At 43.8% G+C, this 18,895-nt stretch overlaps 1 protein-coding gene across 7 annotated transcripts in view; it reads right to left on the reverse strand.

Annotated features, from left to right (window-relative positions):
* The window catches only part of grin2da (glutamate receptor, ionotropic, N-methyl D-aspartate 2D, a), a 257,377-nt gene that overhangs the window by 238,046 nt on the left and 436 nt on the right, over positions 1-18,895 (reverse strand). For 2 of the 7 annotated variants that reach the window (XM_087295421.1, XM_087295416.1), the window contains exon 1: positions 18,592-18,872. The exons of 4 other annotated variants lie outside the window; for them this stretch is intronic. The gene's annotated coding sequence lies outside the window, so the exon portion shown is untranslated. Of the gene's footprint in view, positions 1-18,591; positions 18,873-18,895 lie in introns of those variants that run through there. One more of the 7 variants, XM_087295425.1, reaches the window with a different exon arrangement.

Genomic DNA, 18,895 nt, shown 5'->3' on the forward strand with positions numbered 1-18,895 from the left:
ACTAAAAAGTATTATTACAAGTAATGGGCAATATGACAAATTTCATTCATTCATTTTCTTTTCAGCTTAGTCCCTTTATTAATCAGGGGTCGCCACAGCGGAATGAACCACCAACTGAACCACCAGCATATGTTTTACGCAGCAGATGCCCTTCCGGCTGCAACCCATCACTGGGAAACACTCATACACTCTCATACACTACAGACAGTTTAGCTTACGCAATTCACCTATAGCGCATGTGTTTGATTGTGGGGGAAACCAGAGCACACGCAGGAAACCCATGCGAACATGCAGAGAACATGCAAACTCCAAACAGAAATGCCAACTGACCCAGCCGAGGCTCGAACCAGCAACCTTCTTGCTGTGAGGCGACAGCCCTACCCACTGCAACAACACACCGCCCTATAACAAATTCTCATATGATACAAGTGATCTAGTATCCCAGCAACAATATATATCACAATATAGCTGCAAGCAGCAAATATCGGGGCCAAGCAGCCCAGCGGCCACATCATAAACAAGCTACAGAGCAACTGGAAGATTCTATAACTTTTTGGCAGCATGTTCTGAGCCAAGTTTGGTGGAAATTGGGCTAATGATCTATGGAGAGTTCAAAACAACAGATTTTCAAACAAATTTCAGAGGGTGGAAAGTGTTGATTAGGGAATAAATTATATCAATGTTCACATATCAATGATACAAGGAATCTCATGACAATGGATTTTGTATGATTTCTATTGATTGAATTTAATTGTTTGTCAATTTTACCCAAAAGGTGGCTCAAACTGATGTAGTTTGGTCAATGTCAGGTCTAGATCACACACTTTAAGTTTGGTTTCAATACTTCAAACCATTGCAGTAATTCAGCCGGTAATGCCATCTGGCAGCATTACATTAAGTTTGCGCATATGCTAAATGACAACAGTTTTGTCTATCGACATGAATGCCATAACTTTTGGTCTAAATATGATCCGAGTCAAATTTGGTGAAGATTGGACCAACTGTCAAGGAGGAGTTAAAAAAGAATGGTTTGAAGAAAATCAAAAAGGCAGACAGAAGGTCTGGCAGATTGTGGTACAGTTGGTATCCGTGTGGTCGGCATGACCCAAGGAATAATTTAAGACCAGTTTCATCAAAATAAGCATTTGCAGACAAAAGTTATTACCAAATTTGTAATTTTCATTAATAATGGCTAATGAATGTATTATAACTCTTGATCCATAGGTGGCGCTGTCACTAAATGTTTATGGTGTGGTCAGTGTGAAATGACAATGACAGACCAAAATTTGGTGTCATTATCTTCAAATATCACAGAGATACAGCCTCAGATGTAGTTTAGCATCACACCATCACATTTGTCAGTGCAGTAAACAAAAACCTTTACACCTATCAACACTAATCCAACACATTTTTGTCAACATGGTCTGAAGGTGATCTGAGTCAATTTTGATGCAAATCAGCCAAACAACGTAGGAGGAGTTTGAAAAAGATTTTTGACAGAAGGCTAGATGGCAGACAGGAAGTTCAGTTAAGACATAATTGGTATCAATATTTTCAGGACAACCCAATGAATAAATCAAGACAATGATCATAACAATAGGCAAATTAGTCAAATGTTATTAGCATTTTTAGATATTTTGATATAATGTGTGACCAAAAGGGAGGCACTGTGATGAAACTTTAACACCTTTAGAGCAGTCTCAAAAGACACTTACGGACTTTCATAACAATTTGCCAATGTGTCCAGTAAATATAGCAATTTTTTACATAATTCAAAATGGCTTATGGCCAAAATGGCTGGCCTGGAAAAATCAGACATTATTTGACGTGTCATGCTGGATGTAAAGAGACCAATTTTATGAATTTTGGACAAAGGGTTGCGAAGTTATAAGCAAAAAAAAAAGGCATTTTTTTTGTATCTCCGGACCAATAGGGGCAGTGCGCCGAAACGCAGCAGCTAACTTCAGACCATGGTTGTGATAACTCACACCAAGTTTGGTGTGAATGTCAATGCGTTACGGAGATAACACCTTAAATTCTCATAAGCTCTATGCTAAATTAGTTCGCAAGTTAATCAAAAATGGTTCGCTTAATTAACTTAAATTTAACAAGTTTTGGTCAGCATGGTCTGTAGACCTTGTGACTCAATTTTGGTAAAAATTGGAAAAACGGTCTAGGACGAGTTTGTTAAAGTTTTACAAAAAATATATGGGTGCATTTGAATCGGCTTCAGCCAAGGAACAAGAGGAAGAATTTTGAATGTAGCCCATTCGGTTCAAAAGTTATAACGATAAACATAGGTGAAACTTTAGACAAGTGGTGGCGCTAGAGAGTTTGAGTTAAGAAAGTCCAAATTTGTTGCGATTGAATATCAGACTGTCCGTGTGCCAAAGTTTGCGCAAATGCCGCAAACGGTTCAAAGGGTTGCCATAGACTCCCAGAGTGAAGAAGAAGAGGAAGAAAAAAAGGAAAAAGAAATCAGAAGAAGAATAATAAGAACCTGAACGGTGCTTGGCCCCTAAATGTAGTATCTTTTTTGTAAATTCAACCATTATTACTTTTGTATATATACACACATTATATAGTTAAATTCAGAATAATTAGCCCTCCTGTTTAAAAAAAAAAAATACTAAATATTGTGAAAATATCCTATGAACATTACTTGGGAAATAAAGGATTAAAAATCCAGAGGAGGGGTATACATCTGACTTTAACTACAATATATACATATAAACATACAGTTGAATTATTAGTACACCTAAATTATTAGCCCCCTGTATGTTTTTCCCCAATTTCAGTTTAATTGAAAGTTGTAAAAACTAATTTTTAATACTGGATTTCTTTTATCTTTGCCATGATGACAGTATATAATATTTCACTAGATATTCTTCAAGATGCTAGTATTCAGCTTACAGGGCAATTTAAATACTCAACTAGGTAAATTAGGCAGTTTTGACCAAGTTATTGTATAACGATGGTTTGTTCTGTAGACAATCAGGGGGGAAATTGCTTAAAGGGGCTAATCATTTTGACCGTAAATTGATTTTAAAAAATTAAAAACTGTTTTTATTGTAGCTGAAATAAAACAAATAGGACTTTCTCCAGAAAAATATATATATATGTATATAATATCGGAAATACTGTGAAAAATCCCTTGCCTGTTAAACATCATTTGGGAAATATTTAAAAAAAAAAAGAAAAAACAATTCACAGGATGGCTAATATATATCATATAAAAATATATACTTTTCAAAAACAAATTACAGCTGGCCCAACATGAAATATTGTTATTTAAAAAGGGCAAATGCACACACGGTACTTTCAAGTTTAAACTATAGCAGCAATACAAGTCTCACAACACACATATAATAAATATAGCAAGAAAACATATCTGTTCATATCGTAGTGCTCTGGTTCTGTCTCCCCTTCACTCGCCATGCTGTTATTCATGTTTTTGAAGCCATGTTGTGACATATAAAATTGCAGCCATCAAAATGATGGAAAAGTATTCATGTGTTCTGCAACACTATGAAATAAATGATATAATGTGTGTTAGTTAAATGAATAATATGAATCAGATTTTTTATTTATTTTGTCCATCCGATATATAACGTCAAGGCCCTAGATACAAGTCACAAATTAGTAATCTGTCCTCTCATTGGTCAGAGTGCATCTGTATGTTTGGAGATCCTGGTTGTATCAGTCATCCATCAGGATGGATAAAACAACAGATTTACAGGCTTACTGTGGATTTCTTTGTAGCTGTCATTATATGCTTTTTTTTATTTTGAGCATAAATCAAGCCCTTGTCTGTACTTTTATGCGTTTTGGACTGTTGTTCCCCTTCGGTTGGGGAACTTCAGTGCCATGAATGGGAGGATTCGGATCAGAAGCCGCTTATCTGGAGAGTATTGAACGGGCCAATGAATGAAATTAATTGGCAGCGTAAGCTTGCGCAGGTGTGCGACATCTGCAATCATCTCAGCATATAAGCACACCTGAAGCCAGCAGACGCCATCCTTTTCGCTTCAGATCCTTTCTGAGTGAGTCGATGAGGGTTCCTCTTGCTGATCAGCACTTCAGAGCGAACGAGTGTGTCTCCCGGTCCAGAGTGGGTCTTCGCGGTGGCAGACGGTCGAGCTGGGTTACTCCCTTGCCTGCGGTTCTTTGGGTCCGGTCCTCCAGAGCGGTGCGTATAGTTGCAACTTTCCTAAAAGAGCAACACAGTCGTGCAGCACGTCCTTTTCAGGATGGCGCTCCGACTGTGCGTTTCTGGATGCGGGGGTTTCCTGTCTCCGGATGATGGACACGATCACTGCATTGCATGTTTGGGGGTCCAGCATGTTAATGCGGTGCTCGCGGGCGGTTCATGTCGTCATTGCGATGCCATGACCGTTGCACAGCTAAGATCGCGGCTAACTTTCGCAAGAGAGCGAGCCACCCCAGTTGCCTCCTGTTCTAAAAAAGCAGCGGGCGCTCGGGCAGATCTGAGGGTTTCAGCGGGAGCTAATCCGCCGCCCACGGGCTCGCGGACCTCTCGCTCCTCACGGCGCTCCATCCAAGCTTCGGGTGGTGAGAGTGATCCGTCTAACCAGATGGTAGCTCTCACACTCGCTGACACCGGAGATCAGATGTCCTCCGCGGCATCGGAGGGTGGGCTTTCACTGTCCGACGAAGATCCGGACCCGCTCGCCCCCTCCGGGCAGGTGAGCGCTGTCAAATCGGATCCTGAAGCGGACATGTTAGCCGTGCTTTCCCGGGCTGCTTCGGCCGTGGGGTTGGAGATGGTTTATCCCCCAGCTCCGCGGCCGGACCGACTAGATGGGTGCTACGTAGAGGACCAGAAGGCGAAGCCTTCGAAGCCTCTCGTCCCCTTCTTCCCGGAAGTGCACAGTAGGCTCACGCAGTCCTGGAGGGCACCTTTCTCTGCCCGTGCTGCGAGTGCCTCCGCCCTCACCGCCCTTGACGGCGGAGCTGCCAGGGGGTATGAGGCGATCCCGTCAGTGGAGCGCGCTATCGCGGTCAATCTTTGTCCGCGCGGCGCCTCTACGTGGCGGGGTTTGCCCCGCCTCCCGTCCAAAGCCTGTAGGTTGTCTGCCTCCCTCGGAGCCAGAGCTTATAAGGCTGCGGGCCAGGCTGCTTCTGCTTTGCACGCGATGGCCACCTACCAGCGCTACCAAGCGCAGGCGCTGGCCGAGCTGCACGAGGGCGGGTCCAACCCAAGCTTATTACATGAGCTGCGCACCGCGACCGACTATGCTCTTCGGACTACTAAGTCCGCCGCGTGTGCGCTGGGGAGGACGATGTCCACACTTGTGGTTCAGGAACGCCACCTCTGGCTAAACCTGGCCGATATGCGCGACGTTGACAAAGTTCGCTTTCTTGACTCGCCCATATCCCAGGCTGGCCTGTTCGGCGACACCGTCGGTGAATTCACCCAGGAATTCAAGGCGGTGAAAGAGCAGTCGGATGCGATGGGCAATGTCATCTATCGGCGTGGCCGTAAGCCCGCTCCGCCCGCCGAGCCATCCACCTCCGCTGTTCCTCGCCGAGGGCGCCCGCCAACGAGTGCTGCCCCGCCCCCGCCTGCGCCTCCGGCCAAGCGGGCGCGGCGTTCACCTCGAAAGCAGGCAGCCCCTCCTGCCCAGGGCGCCGTTAAGTCCGGTAAACGGACCGCGAAGCGTCCCTGAGACAGGCCATCCGGAGAAGAGGAAACTTGCTCTTTCCCCGCTGGAGGGCGGGGCCCCGATAACAACGGTACTTTTCAGTGCCACCAAAACATCAGTAAAAGAGCACTTTTTCCCTTCCCCGGATGTGACTGCACGAGTTCTGCCAGTCCGGGACGCGCTGCCTTCCGGCTCGCAGACTCTACGTGCTTCGCCAGTGGCTCACGAGCGCTGGGGGGACGGTCTCCCTTCCCTCAGCCCTCCAGCCCCCTCTCCGGAGTCAGGGTGCGGAGCCAGAGCGAATCGCTCTCCTCCAGCTTTTCCGCGGGACCCTCGTGCTTCCCGGATCAGCACACCCACTCCGCGCTGCCCCACCGCTGGTACGTCAGCGATTGTAGCGATGACTCCATTAGCGAGGGCTCTGCCTGCCTGGTTAGCGCGGGCCAGCCCCTCGCGGTGGCTCATACGCACAATCAGACTCGGTTACGCGATTCAGTTCGCGAAACGGCCCCCCAAGTTTACGGGCGTGTATTTCTCCAGGGTCAACCCCCTGTCCGCCCCTGTCTTGCGAGAGGAGATTGCTGCCCTCCTGGCGAAGGGTGCAATCGAGCCGGTTCCTCCAGCCGAGATGGAGAGTGGGTTTTACAGCCCATACTTCATCGTACCCAAAAAGAGCGGTGGGTCACGGCCAATCCTAGATCTGCGCGTTTTGAACCGCTGTCTGCACAAGCTGCCGTTCAGAATGCTCACGCAGAGGCGCATTCTCCAATGCGTTCGTCCTCGGGATTGGTTTGCAGCCATAGACCTGAAGGACGCGTATTTCCATGTCTCCATTCTTCCACGCCACCGCCAATTTCTGCGGTTTGCGTTCGAGGGTCGAGCGTGGCAGTACAAGGTCCTCCCCTTCGGGCTCTCTCTGTCTCCGCGGGTCTTCACCAAACTCGCGGAGGGTGCCCTAGCGCCCCTTCGGCTCGCGGGCATTCGCATACTCAGTTATCTCGACGACTGGCTGATTTTAGCCCACTCGCGGGAGCAATTGATTATGCACAGGGACGAGGTGCTTCGGCATCTCCGCCTACTGGGGCTTCAGGTCAACCGAGAAAAGAGCAAACTCGCCCCCGTGCAGAGGATTTCTTTTCTCGGGATGGAGCTGGACTCGATCACCATGGTAGCGCACCTCTCCGAGGAACGCGCTCGCCTGTTGCTGAACTGTCTGAGGGAGCTCGACAGCAAACTAGTGGTCCCACTGAAGTTCTTTCAGAGGCTCCTGGGGCATATGGCATCCGCAGCCGCCGTCACGCCGCTCGGGTTGCTCTATATGAGACCACTTCAGCACTGGCTTCACGATCGGGTCCCCAGACGCGCATGGCACGCGGGCACACACCGGGTCTCGGTTACTGCGCTGTGTCGCCGCGCCCTCAGCCCTTGGAACGACCCCTCGTTCCTACAGGCCGGTGTGCCTCTAGGACAGGCGTCCAGCCATGTTGTTGTTTCAACAGACGCTTCCAACACGGGTTGGGGGGCCGTGTGTCGCGGGCATGCGGCTGCGGGCCTCTGGAAGGGTGCCCAGCTGCATTGGCATATCAATCGCCTAGAGCTGTTGGCAGTGTTCCTCGCTCTCCACCGCTTTTTACCGGTGCTGGAGCGGCAACACGTGCTGGTCAGGACGGACAGTACGGCGGCGGCGGCGTATATCAACCGCATGGGGGGTATGCGCTCTCGCCGCATGTCTCAGCTCGCCCGCCGTCTGCTCCTCTGGAGTCACCCGCGGCTGAAATCGCTGCGCGCCATTCACGTCCCAGGCACGCTCAATCGTGCAGCCGATGCGCTCTCACGACAGCTGTTACGCCCTGGAGAATGGAGACTCCACCCCGAGTCTGTTCAGCTGATATGGGCGCGATTCGGGGAGGCCCAGATCGATCTGTTTGCTTCCCCCGAGAACGCTCACTGCCAGTTGTTTTTTTCCCTGACCGAGGGCTCTCTCGGCACGGATGCACTGGCCCACAGCTGGCCTCGGGGCATGCGCAAGTATGCGTTTCCCCCAGTGAGCCTGCTCGCGCAGTTTCTGTGCAAGGTCAGGGAGGACGAGGAACAGGTTCTGCTAGTTGCGCCCCTTTGGCCCAACCGGACCTGGATATCAGAGCTCTCACTCCTCGCGACGGCCCTCCCCTGGCGGATCCCTTTGAGAGAGGACCTACTCTCTCAGGGACAGGGCACCATCTGGCACCCTCGCCCCGATCTTTGGAACCTCCACGTGTGGTCCCTAGACGCGAGGAAGACTTAGGTAACCTACCGACTGCGGTGGTTAATACCATCACTCAGGCTAGAGCCCCCTCCACGAGGCGCGCCTACGCCCTGAAGTGGAGTCTATTCACTGAATGGTGCGTCTCTCGCAGAGAAGACCCCCGAAATTGCCAGATTAGTGTTGTGCTCTCTTTCCTTCAAGAGAAGTTGGACAGCAGGCTGTCGCCCTCCACTCTCAAGGTTTACGTGGCCGCCATCTCCGCTTATCATAGCGCGGTAGCTGGCGGCACCGTGGGAAAGCATAACCTGGTCATCCAGTTCCTTAGGGGTGCTAGGCGAATTAATCCATCTCGCCCCCCTCTCATGCCCTCTTGGGATCTCGCCCTCGTTCTCACGAGTCTGCGATCCGATCCCTTTGAGCCACTCGAATCAGTATCTCTAAGATTTCTGTCCCTGAAGACAGCTCTGCTGGTTGCGTTGGCCTCCATCAAGAGGGTCGGGGACCTGGAGGCATTTTCGGTCAGTGACTCGTGCCTGGAATTCGGGCCGGATTACTCTCACGTTATCCTGAGACCCCGCCCCGGTTATGTGCCCAAGGTTCCTACCACCCCCTTTAGAGATCAGGTAGTGAACCTGCAAGCGCTGCCCCCGGAGGAGGCAGACCCAGCCCTTTCTTTACTTTGTCCAGTTCGCGCTCTGCGCATTTATGTGGACCGTACTCAGAATTTTAGATCATCTGAGCAGCTCTTTGTCTGTTATGGCGGTCGGCAGCAGGGAAGTGCCGTATCGAAACAAAGATTATCCCACTGGATTGTGGATGCCATTTCACTCGCTTATTCGAGTCGAGGTCAGCCGTGTCCCCCGGGAGTACGTGCACACTCCACTCGGAGCGTTGCATCCTCTTGGGCGCGTGCACGCGGCGCCTCTCTAACAGACATCTGTAGAGCTGCGGGCTGGGCGACACCCAACACATTTGCAAGGTTTTACAATCTGCGAGTGGAGCCGGTTTCCTCAAGGGTATTAGGTAACCCTTTGGTGATTGAGGAGACAACTCGGTAGGGTGTTGAAACACGCTTGCTGCGCCATTCTCCCTAACACGGAGGTACGTGCGCCTTTTTTATCTGTCAGTAAAGTTCCCCGTCAGGTGAGCCCTGCAGATTCCTCCGTGGCCCCCAGCACTGACTCAGCGGAGGAGTCACTTGCTGGCCCACTACGTTGTAGGTCTGCCCGCTGGTCAGCCCGCGTTTTGGGTATAGGTGCCTGCTATGCGTGATCCCCACTAGGCGATCCCATATGCTTATTCCGCCACGGTTAAGTCCCCCCCCTGGGCGGACCCGTGTCTTCCCTCTCCGCTAACCACTCTTTGCTATGCGTACTCCCCCTTTTTAGGGCTAGTCCATAGGTAATTCTGCCATCTATCCCCCCCTTGGGTAACGGATGGCCTCCGCAGCGTCCTCCCTATCGGGATTGCACGCTTCCCAACGTACTGTCGTATTTCCTAGAATTATCTAGATGCTCACGACTTCCCAAAAAATATATCTAAATCCGTAAAACTTCTGTTGAAGTAGGATAAATTAGGGCCAGGGACACGTTGGAGGACCGCGCCCCCCATGATGTGGGTGCGTCACGCTTGCTTGACTATCTCCTCATCGGGGGTGTTGGTAAGGTGCAGTCATTACGGCGCTTTCCATATTCTCCCATTCATGGCACTGAAGTTCCCCAACCGAAGGGGAACGTTCGAGGTTACAGAAGTAACCCTTCGTTCCCCGAGGAGGGGAACGGAAGTGCCATATTCCGTCGCCATAATGACTGTCCCTTAGCTGTTTGAAAGTCTCTTCAGCTTAAAAGGATGGCGTCTGCTGGCTTCAGGTGTGCTTATATGCTGAGATGATTGCAGATGTCGCACACCTGCGCAAGCTTACGCTGCCAATTAATTTCATTCATTGGCCCGTTCAATACTCTCCAGATAAGCGGCTTCTGATCCGAATCCTCCCATTCATGGCACTTCCGTTCCCCTCCTCGGGGAACGAAGGGTTACTTCTGTAACCTCGAACGTTCTGAATCATGTTCATCTGACTAAATTTCAGGGAGATATTTCACTTTTTCCTTTCACCAGGTAAATCCAGCAAAACAAACGCGGGTGATTTTCATGAAGTGTTTAGAACAACTCATCATTCATTTTGATAACGCCTGGTTTGTTTACCCATTGTGTTGGATTACTTTCTCACTTGTCGAGACCAAGACCAGATTTCAAACTCTGTAGAAGGATCCACATTGCACAATGCCAAATAATCGTCTTATTTCCAACCAACAATTGCAATCACAATAATAAGAAATTAAATTTATTAGCTATAAATTTAGATCACTAAGATCAAAATACATCTTTGCATTGCACTGCTTACAAATGCACAACAGTTCTGCTTTTTGGGATTTTAAGGTCATTGGACATTTTTCACATTTGCAATCACATTGCTCAAATATGTGTAGACTCTAAATGATGCTAATAATGCTTGTAATTCTTTCATTATATTAAGAAACTAAAGCTCACATAAGTATTTATTGCAATTATATCATTCCTTTTAATTTTGGATATACAATCCTGCGATTTGCCAGCTGTTTGTTGTGTGTTGCTTCTCAGTAAACTAGGACTCTGTCTTGATGCTGATCTAAAAGTATGTAAATTGAATTAATAAATGTCATTAAATTTAATTTTGCGCTTCAAAGTCCCCTCATGAGTTCAGTTGAGTGAATGAAATAGATCATTATGTGCATTGGTTCTGTAGTTCTGTGTTTATTAGTCCCAATGGAATCAGTAAAATAAGTTAAATCCTCTGCTCTGTTTGATTTCCAGTGTTTCTTCTTTGTGGCACATTTGCAGTTCCAGTGTGAAAGCACCCTCTGGCTTTTGGGAGGAGATTAACTATTGATAACAGAGCAGTGTCTTTCACAAGATGTGTTTAAGAATTATGCTTTTGCTGAATTGCTATCTTAATTTTATTTCAATTACTTGAGCAGCCCATTGCTATCACTGGATCCTGTTATCAGTTAATAAAAGCTCCAATTGTCATACACATCTTATCAGGAAACCACGACTCTGTGGTTAGTAGTAAATCTCCTCCAAGAGGCAAGAGGGTGATCTTGTGCAGTTAATCTAAATACCCACAAAGAAGAAACCCAGGAAATCACCATGACATTCTAATGTTACATAGTAAACAATCAGAAGATTTAACTGCTGTCATTGATACAACATGACTAATAAATCACACAGTTATGAAACAATTTACATTTAAACACTCGACTAAAATTAAGGAAATATAGAATAAAAACGTCATTATATGTGGTACTTTCATATGCTTTCAGATGTAGCAGCATTTTTTACTACACTTAGTTGTAGTTCGCAGAGAACCTACACAAACTGCTGTGATAGTGGTTGCTACAATTGCAAGTGAAATTGCATTAGTTTGATCTAAGTCTTGTGTTTTGAGGTACACATAAATGGAAAGTCAAAGAAAATTCACCAGATATTCAAAAAATAAAACAGCAGTTAGGTCACGATCACACCGACTACGTTTACATGGACATCAGTAATCAAATTATTTGCCTTAATCTGAGTAATAATATAATTAAGGGGTTTACATGAGTTACTTTTTTAAATGTTCCTTTTATGATTGAATATTACATGTTACAGCACATAATTCGATCAATGTTATTGCAATAATGTGACTAAAATTGACATACTCCACATGTCTTAATTCGATTTCTGTTTAGTTTAATTGAATTAATTTAACCAAAAATCGATGTTTATGTGGTAGCCTCTTAATCAGACTATTGTCTTAATTGTACTAAAATCGGATTATTTGTGTCCATGTAATTGTACTCACTGATTGCATTTTTAAAATGATTTTCTAATGGCTCGCCTCGCTTTTAACTGCCAACTGCACCGCGCATTATTTCTGTTGCACCTGCAGTTGAAAAAAAAAGTCAACTCTAAGCAGAAAAAGTGCGCTATGTCAGTTGAACCTTTTACATTGTCCAATCAAATGAAAGCAGAGGCAGGGTTTTCATTGAGGTGTCGACCAATTTGGCATCGTACAATGTCTAATGTGAAACATCGCAATGGACTATGGCATCCATGGTTGAGGTCCAGGAGGGAGACGTGCGATTTCCGGGAGATTTCTACTCGTTCGCAGGGTTTATGAGTCCAACTATAGTGAGACGCAATCCAGCGGTCCGACGTCCACTGTTCTCTGCCTGGAGCTCAGAGGAGCGCATGACAGTGTGTGTGTGTGTGTGTGTGTGTGTGTGTGTGTGTGTGTGTGTGTGTGTGTGTGTGTGTGTGTGTGTGGTCACTTGATGTGCGTTTTCAGCGGACGGAGGCCTGTTTAGAAATGCTAGGTAAAACAGAGTGGATGTGGATCATTTTCATTCTAAAATGCAATTTTAACACTAAGACGTATTAGTGTAAATGGAGTGTGTATTTGTTGTGAGCGGGTTTGACAGATTGCGGAATGCTGGCTCAGCATTGTGTTGTAAATTGCCCATTGGCAATGGAATCATCTATCGGCCCAACCCTAGTATGACTTAACAAATCGTGAACGTCACAATATTATTAAATATTGGTTTTTAATATAATATTATAAATTAATTATTATAATAATAACAATATCAACAGCAGCGCTCACGCACAATATGCAGCTGATTCAGTGGTTGGTTAGTGTCATAAAAAGTACAGCGCACTTTTGTTTTTTCAACAACAACAACAACAACAAAAAAAAAAAGGCAGTAGAGTTTGCCTCAGGTTCTCAAAATGGTAAACCGCATTTGGTGTGTTCGGCCCCTCAGTCTGGTGCGTGGATTCAAATCGATGAATGAAACAGCAGAAATAGAAATCCGCACATGCGTCATGAGAGGCCACAAATAATCTTTTAAAATTCTTTGTGGTGTCTCATGATGCATCAATAAAGATTTTTTATGTGCTTTGTACCCCGCATGACCTTGTGCAAATTTCTTTTTCTGCTGTTTTGTCATGATTATGCCTAATTACGGCATTTTTATCATTTTATTTTTTTTGATTATTAATCAAAAACTGAGATGCTGCAAATTAAACAAACCTTTATGTATGATTAGGATCCAGAACATGAGTCTTGGTTGTGAACTAGATGCAGACAGCTGAACTTTGCTCGAAGGTAGCACTCAAACTCAATAAAAGGCCCAAATCTGCTTTCCTCCATGTCACTTGAGAGATTATCTGCGGTAATCTTGAAAATGAGATGGTATCAAGCCAGCACAAAGACACAAACATGCGCGGCTGACCTTAAAGCCACATTGTGAAACAACTTTAAAGGCAACAATCGTTTGTCGGAGCTCTTGGAGTGACCGTGGGGTCCTAACAGCCCTGTGTTACCAGGCAGTTGCTACGGAGACAGGAATTTGGGCAGAGAACTAGAATGAGGTGTGAGATGGAAAGAGAGATGAAGTAACAGAAAAGAGAGGGAGGCTCAGTGTAAATTAATAAGCAGACTATGCATTGCAGAAAGGGTACTAGAAGGTTCCACATATGGTTTCTATCGAGGCATTGCTTATACGACATTTCTAATGAACAAGACCTCTCAATCATTCCTGTCTCTTAAAAACCTGTAAAAACAAGTGGTCTCTTTAAACACACATATAATCAGTTACGCTTCCATACGGTCGTGTACACGTTCGCAATCATCAGCCCATAATACAAACATTCATGCTGTTTTGATTGACCATCTGTGTGGAAATTTGCTCGCTTTAGGATTCTTTTGGGTTAGAAACTGAAATCTGGTTCCTCCTCTGAACAGTAGGAGATCTGAATGATTTTAGTGACATTAAAAGCCCTTGAATGGCTGTCCTTTTGCAAGTGTGAAAAGATGGTAAAATACTGTGACAGTGTTTACTGCGCTGCTACTGAATCTACAGCGTCAAGGCGAAAGAAATGATGGGTTGTGAGCTTGCAGTCTGAATTTAATCTGCTGAGAGAGAAAGACTGCGTGAAGTGAAATAATAAAAGGGCAATAAACAGGCTCTATACTTTTCTATTGTGTTCTCATTGCTGCATGCAGCAGCAAACAAATGCTGCAGTGATTTTAAGTCTCTTTAGAAGCATGTTCTTAAACAGGTTTATTCTAAATCGATTCATTAAAAACTTTTCATAAGATCTGTTTATTATTAAGGTACTGATAAATTAATAGAAACTGTATTTACATTATGGGAGGCACTTCACAGAAGTTTCCCTTAAAAAGATTGAATCAAATCACTTATAACTTAAATTTGTTTTATAAACCCAGCAGACACACAGCAGCATACGATGTTAATATTAGGTTAGATTAATGGCATGTTTCTACTGAATGGTTCAGTACGGTATGGTTCGGGGCACCTTTATTAGGCTTGCGTTTCCACCACCTTTTGGTGGGCGTGGTGTATGACAAAGTTTTATTCGACATCATGTTTGCTGGAGAAAATGTCTACAGTAAAGCTGTACGGGTCGCTTACATATTATATGAGAAGCACTTCTTAAAAAAACAGATGCTTTATACACATAAATACTTGTGTATGAATTATTATAACTAACTTTTTTATGAACATGATTTGATTATAACTGCAGATCAATGACAGCGCGAAATAGCCTACTGTAACGTCAGCAATTATATAAAATAAATAAATAGTAGGGATGTAACGGTATCAGAATTTCACGGTACGGTAATACCTCGGTATGAATGGCACGGTACGGTATTTATTGAATCATTTACAGGAAAAACAAAACTAATGAAAATACTCAAAAAAAGTGCCAAAAGTGTCAATGACATACAAATTAGCCATCTATCTGTAAGCTTTTAAATAGGAACTTCAATTTTAATAACAAAAAATTATTAAACCATGTAAAAAAATAAAGTTTAAATTTAGTATTGTTGAAAACTCGTCACATTTAACATTTAATCACGCACTCACTCACTTAGATAGAGATGGGTTTTGAGGAAAATTATCATATAACTATAATCTGGTAAAAGCTGGTATCTCTGGGTATTTACAATGTCCCCTGCAACAGAAAAAAACCCTCTTATTTGGGACGGAGGTTTTCTGGGAGAGAGATATGACTTGGCCCAGGTTGACAGCAGTGGGTAACATTGTGCATTGTCTTTCCCCCTCTTGAGAGGACAAGCCATAAGTGAGATAGAGGTCTCTTTGCGGTACAAGTCAATGTCTACATCAATCTGAACAGTGTGCTGTGTTCTGCAGTCCCCATGACTGTTATTAGTCGTATTCCCCAACTTGCAGGCACGTGCACACATAGGGGCTCAACCTGTGCAGTGCACATGCCTTTTTTTGTCTTGGATAGAAAGTGCCCTCCCAAAATGATTAAAAGTGCCCCCGCGACGCAACACACTCTCTGTCCCGCCCTTCAGTACGCGCGTGACAACACAGCTGATAAGAACGCGCGCGACAACACTGCTATTGAGTACGCGCGGCGACAACAACAACACCCCAACCCCCTCTTTTTAGAGAGAAACCGAAATGCTTCCACACATCCGATTTAAAACCAGCTTTAGGTTCGATCATCTCCAGCTCTTTTACATCCCCGCTACTAGCAGCACACTCCATTTCTGCATTACTGGATCTGTAGCGACAACAGACCGCAAAGGATGATGGCCACGCCTGGGCTGATGGGAATTGTAGTTTCCGCTACCTCCCGTTCGCTTCATTCGCCTGAGCAAACTTTCTCAGAAGACCTATAGTTTTATCGAGTCATGCGACTACAGTAATATTGAAAAAAATTGCTATTGCGGTATGACGGTATTTACAATACCGTTACATCCCTAATAAATAGTCTCCGATATGTGACCAAATAAAGTGAAACTGCACACAGCATACATTTAGTCCTTATTTAAGTTCAAAAACAACACAAAATAAAGCCCACAGTCAGTGCAAACCTCTCATCTGTGTTTGTAATTTTCAGCAGCACATGTAGCCTCTGTTATAGAGTAATTCCATCATTCTGAGTTCATAATAGTCCAAAAGGTGATAATAATAGTTAAACATGGCAGTTTGTACACGTTTGCTGAAAAAATAATGCGCTCCTTTTTTCCGGCTTCATCCTTGTTTTTTCGAGCTTCACTCTTTACTTAACTGTCAGTTTCTGACAGGATCGGGTTTCTAAAGCATGTCAATAATCAAGCGCACGTTATTTTCATCAGCTCAAAAAGTTTGTTATTTCAGATATAGACGAGCGCAAGCAAGAAAGCGAAACCGCTCGCGCTTCAGACTGGCTCGTAAAAAACTACAGGGCACAGGGTAAATCTGCTCTTCTTTTTGGCTTTGTGGCTGTTCATCAAAACAACGACAAGGTTTGTTTGAGCTCGAGTCGACCATGTCTCGTTATTATATGTATATATAATTACGCTGTAATCTCTTAATCTCTTTTTATTTTAAACATGGCGGCACTTTTGTTTTCATTTTGGCTAGTTGCACAAGCGAATGACGTTTCTCTCTAAACCAATAGCGTTCAGCTGTGCATCTAGCACTGCCTTTTGGTACCCTTTCTCGTGTTTGGTACCCTTTCAAAAGGGTGCCGAAAAAGTGGTATGGTACGGTTCGGTTCAGTACGCCTTTTGACAGTGGAAACGGACCATTAGGTTGCCAGCATCTAAGCATTCAAGCACAATGTTATTTTGATGACCAATAATGACGTGACATTGATATTTTGTTAGTTTTAAGTGGTGTTGGAAAGTGACCAAAATCCAACATGGAGCCAACATATTAAACCAACGTCATGTGGACATCAAATGCTGTCATTTACTCTACAGGTGTGGCAACAAAAATCTAACGTCTGATAGATATCATAGTGGTAACGTCCACACAACGTCAAGCTGTAACAACATTAGACACTGATATTTTGTTGTTTTTAGGTTACGTTAAAAAGCAACGTCTAAAATGCAACGTCTGTACAACGTTCGACATTCACATCAGCCTGACGTTGGGTTCTGACGTCGACAAAATGCAACATTCCACAACGTTGAGGTACAACGTCAATCAGACATCATGTTAGGGCTGGGCAGTAAAATCGGTATCGCTATTTAATGACTGAACACCGTTATCAATATTGGTAAAAAAAAGTTAAAGTATGAAGTTTTAGTATGAAGGTTATAGTTTTATTAAAATGTGGCTGCTGAGCGCGCGCCTTGGAAGCAATGCCAATAAGCTTAGGGTGTAAGTTTGTCATTTCTCTGAGAAAACGCTGGATGGTCGTCTAATTACAAGTTTAAGAGTCTCTTTAACACTTATGTTTATTTTATTATAAAGAGATTAGATCATTTGTTTAAATATTTTTGTTTTTTACTATTAAAAGTATTTGCCTTATTAATGTTGGTAAATTAAAATGAAGTGGTTAAAAAAATCTAATATTCGTAATTGTATTGTTAAAAAAATATTCAACAATTATCGATATCGAATGATATGAAACATGATATCATGATCATTTTTTGCAATATCGCCCAGCCGTACGTCATGTTGACATCCTGTGCCTGCTGGAAATAATTCTAATCCATCACTTCGGCTGAATAACCTGTAACTTTTTTTCCTTAATGTTGTTTCAGATATGAATAACATTTGTTGAGTATATAGTCCTATTCCGACAGTCAAAGTTAAAACAGGCCCGTAGCCAGGGGGGGTTCAGAAGACCCACCCCTCGCTGACAGCAGAATCCTCTGTTGGCTGTTGCTTCGGTGTGACTTCAAATCAGTTTAGTTTAATGCAAACAATTTTCATGAGTCCAACATCCAGCTGTGCAAGAAAACACACGATCTGATGAAAGTTAAGTCACCTTGTGCTACTGTACTGTTTTACATGGAGAACTCATTTTACAAGTTACTTTTTTTTACATTTTGGATCTTATTTTTAAAAACAAAAAATGAACAATAAAAATAAGGTGTGAAGCAAAAGCAACCGTTAAAAGTAAATTTATTACTAATTTGGCTATTGTTGTTATCCATGAAGTTTCAAATATACTTTTTACAAGAGAGGCTACAAAAATTGTGAAGCTCTACATTATCATTATGTTTCCTTTTTTTTATTCAAATGGCCAATTTCTGACTGAGGAAAGTTGAATGTACTGGCCAGTTTGTAATGTGCCTAATAAATGACAATAGGCTACAGTTTTTAATTCCAAACTTTAACAGATTCCTACGGGTTTTTTTTTTTTTTTTTGCAATAATATATGATAACTTGTTAATATAAATTTGTATTTTAAAAAATAAATAGTTGTAATTGTTTTGATACATCAAAAGGTGTCATGATGACCTCCCAACAAGTTAATCCAGCTAAAAATCAGTAAATCTCACAATTTAATAGAAAATACGACAAATAACTGCAAAAAGGTCCACTTTTTGAGAAAATAAGACCACCTCCTTTACCAGGCTGGCTACAGGACTGTAAAACATGTAATTAATGGTCTGTTTACAATGAATATGTTAATGTTTTACACTTATTTAAGTTGATAATTGTTGATAGAATTATCTTTCATGTTTTTTATGCTTATTGTTCACTTTAAATAGAGAACGTTTTACACTGGAAAGGCATCCCAAAATTTGTATGAACATAGACTACTTTGGCATTTCAAAAAGCGTGATTATTTTGTAATACATTGTGTATAAAACGTCTTTACCTGCTATATAGTCGTTCAGAAGCTGCGTGAGCGACTGAACACGTTTCCCAGTTTGGCATCCTGACCTCACTTCAACCTTCTTTTTTCCTGTCATATTACCTTGGCTTTTTATTTGTGCAAGGAAGGGAAACGATAATGTAAGTGAACTGTCTGAATAAAACAGAATCGCTAACTTGCTGACTCGCTTCTTTTGTATTCGAGTATGTTATTGGCGGGAGTAGCCACGCACGTGCTGTAATCAAACGTCATTCGGCTGCGTTTTTAATGGCTGCCAAAACAACAAATAGGTTTATGACTGACTTAC

Source organism: Danio rerio, chromosome 19, assembly GCF_052040795.2.
Source record: "Danio rerio strain M-AB ecotype USA chromosome 19, GRCz13ab, whole genome shotgun sequence".
Taxonomy (NCBI): Eukaryota; Metazoa; Chordata; class Actinopteri; order Cypriniformes; family Danionidae; genus Danio; species Danio rerio.